The sequence below is a fragment of the Miniopterus natalensis genome, chromosome 11 (genome assembly GCF_054644295.1).
Source record: "Miniopterus natalensis isolate mMinNat1 chromosome 11, mMinNat1.hap1, whole genome shotgun sequence".
Lineage (NCBI taxonomy): Eukaryota > Metazoa > Chordata > Mammalia > Chiroptera > Miniopteridae > Miniopterus > Miniopterus natalensis.
Window position 1 is genome coordinate 13,552,509 of NC_142091.1, and position 8,263 is coordinate 13,560,771.

Sequence of the window (8,263 nt, forward strand, 5' to 3'; positions counted from 1 at the left end):
ATGGGAGGTCAAAGAAATCTGAAAAGGGGAAAGGGCATGCTGGGAGGAGAGAGAGGTGTTACAAATGATAGAGGTACTAATCCAGCTGTTAATTGCCAGGTAGCGTTCTAGACTTTAGGGATACAAGGTGAAAAGAGATTGTTTCTGTCCTCAGGGGCTTTAAACAACCAAGGGAAAAACTGGGCTGTGTAGATGAAAGGGAACAATAACATCTATTGGGCACTTATTGTTGCCTGCATGCACTTGCGATGAATGCATATATGCATTTTTTTATTTAATGATCACAAGAACCCTACATGGTACATTTATCTAGAACCTCATTCTGGCTCTCTTTTTTTTTTTTTTTTTACCCTGGAACCTTAAAATAGGGGCTATAATACTTTTTCCATGATAAACCAGACACTATTTATATACAGGAAGTCAGTCCAAACTTACCAAGTTATAGTGTCTTGGCTAGGTAGCTCCAATTTAAGAAAATCATTCCGTCTCAGACATAATTCAGAAAGCTATAGTAAATGTAAAAATAACTGTGCTGAAAATTTGGTCCAGACAAAAGGGTATAGACTTGTATCTCCCTGCTCCTCCCCACTAAGTATAACCATATGGTGAAGTATAATCATAAATCCTCAAAATAATGCAAAAAGACAGCCAAAGGAGAACCCTAAAAAGTGGTAAGAAAAAGGTAAATTGATCCAGAACCCTAAAACAGGAGAAACACAGTAGCAGAGCATCCTACATCCCCTCAACCAATAGGAGGCAACTCAGGCTGGCCTTTCCCAACCTAGCATCAGAAGGCAGCCCAAATATGCTCATTCCTCCTCTTGATCAACTGAAGTCCCTTTAACAACATTGGGTAAGCCAGGCACCACCTGCGAGGGATAGATGAGCACCCCACTAACATTAAGGGGTGGGGGCAGCGTTATCCTTTCCTGCTGAGCCTGAGACTCCCCTCCCGAGGCAACAACAGCAAGAAGGACTTAGCCACAACAAGCAGTCCAGCCTGGGAAGCATCTGTGCCCCTGCAGCCCTAAGATTCCCCTCCCCCGCCCAAAGACACTAGGTTGCCAGACATCAGAGGGAGGAAGGATTCTACCACGAAAAGCATCCAGTCAGGGAACAAAGAGGGACAGTGGGAAGCAGGCTTCCCTGGCAAAGGACAGATCAAAATTGCACCACAAAGTCTCTGATTAAACTGTCTTTGGGCCCACAGCCCCCAAACGTAGGCCACGACCTCAATGCCAAAACAAAACAAGGTGACCGCCCACTAAAATAAAGGATTTAAATAGGACTGGGAGGCTCCTAACATAATAGACAAAACGTCCAGAATACAATTGAAAATCACCTATTACACCAAGAGCCAAGAAAATTACAATGAGAAAAGACAGCTGACGCTAAGATCAAGATGATTTTAAAACAGGCGTCTTAAAAATGTGTCAACCAAATACAAATGTTCTTGAAACAAATGAAAAAAAAGAGAAAATCTCAGCAAAGAAGGAGTTATACAAAAAAGCCAAATGAAAGTTATAGAACTGATGCGTAACAAATTTTAAAAACTCATTGGGTAGATTCATTAGTAGAGTGGAGATGACAGGATAGAATCAGTGAACTTGAGGACAAATAGAATTTACACTGTCTGAACACAGAAAACAGACTGGGGAAGAAAAAAAAAAAAAATGAACAGAGCCTCAGGGGGCTGTGGTACAATAACAGAAGTTCCAATTTCATATCGTCAGAGTTCCAGAAGGAGAGTTCTGTAAGGCTGAAACAGTTTTGAGAGAAACGATGGCTGAAAACTTCCCAAATTTGATGAAAGAGACAAACTTACACATTTAAGAAGCTGAGTGGAACCCCAATTGGATAAATGCAAAGAAAGACACATCATAATTTAATCTTTGGAAACTAAAGACACAAAAAATTTGAAAGCTTTTCACATTTAAATAATAGGATTTATCATCTGAAGCCACGGAGGCCAGTAGAAAGTGGCACATTTTGCAAGTGCTGAAAGAACTATCAACCTAGAATCCTATGTCCAGTGAAACTCTCCTTCATAAAATGAAGGGAAAATTAAGGACATCCTCGGATGAAGGGAAACTTTTAAGAATTTATCATTAGCAGACATACTCTTGAAGACTGGCTAAAGGGATTTCTTGTAACAAAAAGTAAATGCTAAAAGAAGGAAACTCAGAGCATCAGGAAAGGAGAAAGAACAACAAAATAGAAGAGTCCATAATAATAGACCATACTTCTCATTAGTTTTGTAAGTCACATTTGATGCTTAAAACAAAAATTACAACACTATTTGATACTTAGGACAATGTTATTTAAAAGTTGGAAAAACAAAGGGTCCTAAATGGAAATAAGATTTTCATACTTCACTCGAAGAGATAAAATGTCGATACCAGCAGATATGACATGCTATGTATATCTACTGCAGTACTCGGAGCAACTACAGGCACTATACGTTTGGAATCTACATCCTTCCCAAACACCATAAGTAAATCAAGATGGAATCCTAAAAAATGTTGAAGTAACACACAGGAAGGCAGAAAAGAGAGGCAGAGCATCAAAAACCATAGGAAACAAAGAGAAAACAAATAATAAAATGGTATACTTGCCAATGGTACGCCCTTCCCAGGTAACTCGGGTGGTTAGAGCATCGTCTCGAAATGCCAAGGTTGCGGGTTTGATGCCTGGTTAGGGCACATACAGGAATCAACCAGTGAGTGCACAGATGAGTGGAGCAGCAGGTCAGTGTTTCTCTCTCTCTCTCTTTTTTTTCTCTCTCTCTCTAAAATCAATCACTAAATAAAAATAAAATGGCATACATAAGCTCTAACATATCAAGAATTACCTTTAATATGAATGATATACATACACTAATAAAACAACAAAGATTGACACAGTGAAGTTTAAGAAAAACAAAAAAACTTACCTTATTATATCCTACCTACAAGAAACTCACTTAGCCCGGCCGGGCGGTGGCTCAGCGGCTGAGCGTCGACCTAGGATCCAGGAGTTCACGGCTCGATTCCTGGTCAGGGCACATGCCCGGGTTTCGGGCTCGATCTCAGTCGGGGGCGTGCAGAAGGCAGCCGATCAATGACTCTCTCATCACTGATGTTTCTATCTCTCTCTCTCCCCCTCCCTTCCTCTCTCTGAAATCAATAAAGATATATTTTTTTAAAAAAAGAAACTCAAATTCAATCACATAGGTAGGTTGAAAGTAAAGGGATGAGCCATGGCCAGTATGGCTCAGCGGGGAGAGGGGAGGAGAAGAGATTAACCAAGGGCCTTACATGCACAAACGCATAACCCGGAGACAGACAACAGAGCAGTGGGCCTGGGGGGGGAGAGTGGCGGGTGCAGGGGGGGGGCGGTCAATGGGGGATTAAAGGAGGCATCTGTAATACTTTCAACAACAAAGATAATTTTTTTTAAAAAAACTATGTAATTGTAGCGATCAAGACAGTGTGGTATCGGAGGAGAGTTAGACAAAGTATGGAACAGAATGGAAAACCCAGAAGTAGATCCACAGAAATATGACCAACTGATTTTTGACAAAGGTGCAGATGGATTCAGTGGAAGGAGGGCGGCCTTTTCTACAAGAAGCGCTGGAGCATCTGCATATCTGAAGGCGAAAGAGCCTCATCCTAAACCTCATTCCTGACACAAAAGTGAATCCCAAATGGGTCATGAGCTTAAACATAAATGTGAAACCAGAACGTAAAATGTCAATTATGTCAAAAATGTTAGGCTATAATGTTACAATGTAAATTTTAAACTATAAAATTGTTAGGAAAGGAAGGAAAAACAAGATGGCGGCGTAGGTCACAGCTGCACCCGCCGCCTCCCGCAGCCACATCAAAATCACAACTAAAACACAGAACCACCGTCACTCAGAGCCTCCTGAGAGCTGGCTGCACAGAAGCCCCGCAACCAGGGAGCTGAAGGAGCACCGAGACCGGGAGGAGGGGCGCAGACGCGGGCGGGTCGGGGCTGGATCGGGAGACACAGCCGCGGGCCCACACCCGGTGCCGCAGTTGAAACTCTGGAGGGAATCTGGGCGGTGGGGGTTTCCTGGAGGAGGGAGGGGTCCCAGCCCCACAGCAGGCCCCCAGCCCAGGGCTCCAGGCCAGGAAGAGACGCCCCCACAACCTCGGGCTGTGAAACCAGGGGACTGTCCCTAAGGGTCGCGGAGGCCGCCGGAGCCCCAGCAGCTCCTCTAAAGGGCCGCGCACGGACTCACTCGGATGCTCCCTCTGAGCCCAGCACCGGGCAGCAGCCGGAAAGGACCCGGGACACTCAGGGGGGAACTAACCTGCCTGAGATCCGGGCGAGAGGCGGAGGGGCGGCTTCCTCCCAGGCAGAAGGGCTGGCGGAGGCCATGGCTCCTTTGGCGAGTCCTCCCCGCGCAGCCGGCAGGCAGGCGCCATGTTTGAGTCGCCAGCACCTGGCTCACACCGTTGGCCCCGCCCCGTGATTCCCGGAGGCCCCGCCCCTCCCCACCTGCAGCTCATCCAGGCCATTTCCAGGGGCTTTTCTGTGCAAGTGGCCTCTCCAGCCTCATGCTTAGGACTTTCCTAAAATCTCTCAAACAAGCAGCAGCGGGCCCCATACGGCTTGATAAGTGGCCCCAGGCCTGGCACTAGCGGCAGCTGCATTGGCTCATAGCTTGGCCTCTCCTGGGCACCTCCAGGCCCAGCACAAGTAGCAGCCAACTATGGTTTACTGAGTAACTCATGCTGGGTGGCCCTGGGTAAGGCACTGGCAGAGGCTGACTTTGCACCTCCCGGGAGGCCCCAGAGACAGTGCCCCTGGTGATCAGACTCTACCACGCTGGATTACAACCCTACCACATCCACAAGTGACACACTCAAGGGGCGCACTTTGTGAACACCAAAGCTCCACTGAAGTAAATCCTGCTCCATGGGGGCGTCTCCAGCACAGCAGCTCTCTGGCTGTAGTTGCAGCTGGTCCTCACAGCTGATTGGCCTGGGGGTCAGTTCTTCCCAGGGACGCCAACAGCAACCAAGGCTCAACTACAACAGGACAGTGCACACAGCCCACACAGGGGAGCACCTGGAAGGCCCAGCTCAGGTGACTGGGGAGGCTGAGCCACTGGACCCTACAGGACACCTACTACACAAAGCCACTCTACCAATTCCAGGAGACATAGCAGCTCTACCTAATACATAGAAACAAACACCTGAAAGCAGACAAAATGCGGAGGCAAAGAAACATGTCACAAAGGAAAGAGCAAAAGAAATCTCTAGAAGAGGAACTAAATGAAATAGACCCAAGCAAGCTAACAGATAGAGAGTTCAGAATTTTGGTTATAAGGATGTTTAAGCAGACTATTAGGGAAATAACTGAGAAAATCGATAACATAATAAAGTATCAACCTCAAATGAAGGCTACAGGAACTGAAATGAAGAATAATTTACAGGGAATCAACAGTAGAGTAGAGGACGCTGAGAATCAAATCAGCAATTTGGAACATGAGGAAACAAAAAACACCCAACCAGAAGAGCAAAAAGAAAAAAGAATCCAGAAATATGAAAATAGTATAAGGAGCCTCTGGGACAACTTCAACAGGCCCAACATTAGTATTATTGGGGTGCCAGAAGAGGCAGAAAGAGACCAAGGAATTGAAAACCTATTTGAAAAAATAATTACAGAAATCTTCCCCAACCTGGGGAAAGAAATAGACTTACAAGTCCAGGAAGCACAGAGGGTCCCAAAGAAGAGGAACCAAAAGAGGCCCACAGCAAGACACATCATAATTAAAATGCCAAAGCCTAAAGACAAAGAGAGGATCTTAAAAGCAGCAAGAGAAAAGCAATTAGTTACCTACAAGGGAGCACCCATACGACTGTCAGCTGATTTCTCAACAGAAACTTTGCAGGCCAGAAGGGAGTGGCAAGAAATATTCAAAGTACTGAAAAACATGGAACTACAACCGAGATTGTTCTACCCAGCAAAGCTATCATTTAGAATTGAAGGTCAAATAAAGAGCTTCACTGATAAGAAAAAGCTAAAGGAGTTCATCAGCACCAGACCAGCACTACAGGAAATGTTGAAGGGTCTTCTATAAGAAGCTAAGGAACAAAAGAATCTGATGAACTAAATAGATCCAGAGACATTGACACATGCAACAGACTATCATATTTCAGAGGAAAGAGGGAAGGGGGGTGGAGGGTGGGAAGAGATTAACCAAAGAAGTTATATGCATATAAGCATAACCCATGGACACAGTCAATAACAGGGTGAAGGCCTGGGGAGGGGGTGGGAGCGAAGTGGAGGGGTCAGTTGCGGGGGAAAATCGTATACCTGTAATACTCTCAACAATAAAGATAAATTTAAAAAGTAAAAAAAAAAAAAAAAAAAAAATTGTTAGGAAAAAAAAGCAGGTAAAGATCTTCAAGATCTAGGGCCAGGCATAAAGTTCTTATATTTGACATTAAAAGCATGATCTATAAAAGGAAAAAAATGATAAATTGGAGCTCATCAGTATTAACAACTTTTGCTCTGTGAAAGAACATGTGAAGGAGATATGAAGCTACAAACCGGGAGAAAATGTTTGCAAGCCACCTATTTGACAAAGGATTAGTATCTAATATATGTGTATGTATATGTGTATCTCAAAGCTCAACAGTACTAATTTTTAATATAGTCTGATCTGGCATGTAAGGTACTTGGAAGTCATCACTTCCATCCTCACGATAAGAAAAAAGCTGAACAAACAAAATAAAAATCTCAGATCCCCCAAACATCACAGAGTCAGATAAGTAGACCCAGGGACTCGGAGCTTACCAGAGCTAAAGCCAGAAGCAGGACATCTGCTGGAGCCAGTACTCGAGAGGAAAACTTCACCTGCAATCAGCAGGTCGCTGGAGGCTGGGTATAGACAAGTTTGAGAGTTAAAAGCTCCAATGGGCCCGGTCTTCAGGGGCGACCCCACTTGGGTGAGTTTGACGTCCAGAAGCCCAACTCGGTTCTCACAGTGAAGATCAGAGAAAGACCCCCCTCATCCTCGCAGCAAGGAGCAGAGAAAAGAAGCCACTTTGGAATATGCCCAGAGCTTTCTGTTTTTAACAAGGCCTGCCTGCAAGGAAAACTATTTACCGGAGCCTCGCCAGCCTGGGAGGAAGGTCCTGCTCAACTCCAGGCCACTCAACTCCAGGCCACTTCCAATCGGGCCTGAGGGAGAGAGGAAACAAAACCAGAAACCTAGCCACTGGAAATTTTTTTCCTCAAAATTCTTGGAGTCAGGAGCGTAGAAACACTGCTTAATATCCACATTTATGAAATGAAGATACCTGTTCATCTTAAAGTCCAGGAAACAATTACTAATTCATTCAGCAAACATGTATGGAGACGCTCCAGGTGCTGTCCCCGCTGGCTTCAGAGGTGACCCAGCGGAGCAGAGGCAAACCTCCCTGCCCACGAGGAGCTGGCGTTCTAGGGGTGGCCGGCGGTGAATCAGACACGTCAAGCATTTGGTGTACAGCACAGCTCGTCTCACTGCACTCCGCTCTATCATGCTTCACAGATGTTGCATTTTTTACAAATTACAGGCAAGACCCTCCACCAGCAGAAAGATCGGCTCATTTATTGCAGTGGTCTGGGCCCCAACCCGTAATGTCCCCAGCATATGCTTGTATTGGATGATAACAGGTGGAAAAGAGAGAAATAAAGCAGGAAAGAGAGAAGTGGCAAGAACAGAAGGGTAGGGCTAACATTTTAGACCAGGTGTCTGGGGAAGGCTCTCTGAGAAGCCACCTTTGAGTAAAGAGGTGAAGAGGCGAGGGGAGACTGGCGGTGAGCTTAGTGGGCATCTAGGGCAAGAGCATTCCTGGCAATGTGATGATTGGGAAAACTGTCGAAAAGCTTAAAGCACTGTGTAGGTAAGAGAGAATTAATTTTATGTCTTAGGTATTTTGTGGGGGGGTGTTTTTTTTCTGTTATCTCTAGGTTTGTCAAAAGATTAAAATATCATCTAGAATCAGAGCCATTTGATGTAACCAAAGAAATCAACAAGCCAACATCAAGTGACCCTCGGAGAGGCCGCACCAGGCCCAAGTCCACAGTGAGGGAGTGGCAGGGCGTTTCCCGGGGCTGTCTCCATGGGCCACGTTCACCTGGCATTTGACTATCTGAGAAACTGGGCCCTCAAGGCTCGCTTAGAACCCACAGCTGGGTGAAGCCACGTCCAGGCTGTGACTCAGAGACTAGCTTCCCTAAGACGTTTTTCAATGCCCAC